This window comes from Apaloderma vittatum, unplaced genomic scaffold (assembly GCF_000703405.1).
Source record: "Apaloderma vittatum isolate BGI_N311 unplaced genomic scaffold, ASM70340v1 scaffold22815, whole genome shotgun sequence".
Classification (NCBI taxonomy): domain Eukaryota; kingdom Metazoa; phylum Chordata; class Aves; order Trogoniformes; family Trogonidae; genus Apaloderma; species Apaloderma vittatum.
This window is the reverse complement of record NW_009715764.1, coordinates 8,817-9,409: the sequence shown is the minus strand read 5'-3', so window position 1 is coordinate 9,409 and position 593 is coordinate 8,817.

Sequence of the window (593 nt, the reverse complement as noted above, 5' to 3'; positions counted from 1 at the left end):
CCTCATGGGGAAGAACTTCTTCCTCACGTCCCACCTGAACCGACCCATCTCCGGCTTCAATCCATTCCGTTGGACGGGGCTTGGAGAAACCTGCTCTGCTGAGAGGTGTCTCTGCCCAGGGCAGGGGGGTCAAACCATCCTGTGATTCTAAGATGCAGCCTTGCGGTGCAGTTGCTCTCTGCAGCGGGGGGACACAGGGTGGGAGTGGAGGGAATAATCCCCCTCCCGAAGGTTTCGTGTCTGAGCCGGGGAGGGCTCTGGGGCCAGCACGGAGGGACGGGGACAGATGTGTTTGGCTCCTGCATGTGCCCTCGGTTCGATCTGCTCTGGAGCCAAGCGTGGCACTGTGCTGGGAGCCAAGGATGTTTGCCAAACATCAACATTTTGATGGTTTCCAGATGAAAAGTTCTGATGTTTGTGTTCATGCGGTGGCTTCCTATAGGCGTGCTAGAGCAGGGTACTGGGGAACCAGTTTTCTCAATTAACTTTAAGACACCCCAGGGTGGTTCTGCTCTGAGCTAAACGCCCCCGACCCTGCTCAGTGACTTTCGTTTGCAGCTGAGTCCCTCCTCGGAGGTGGCACTTTGTGCGGG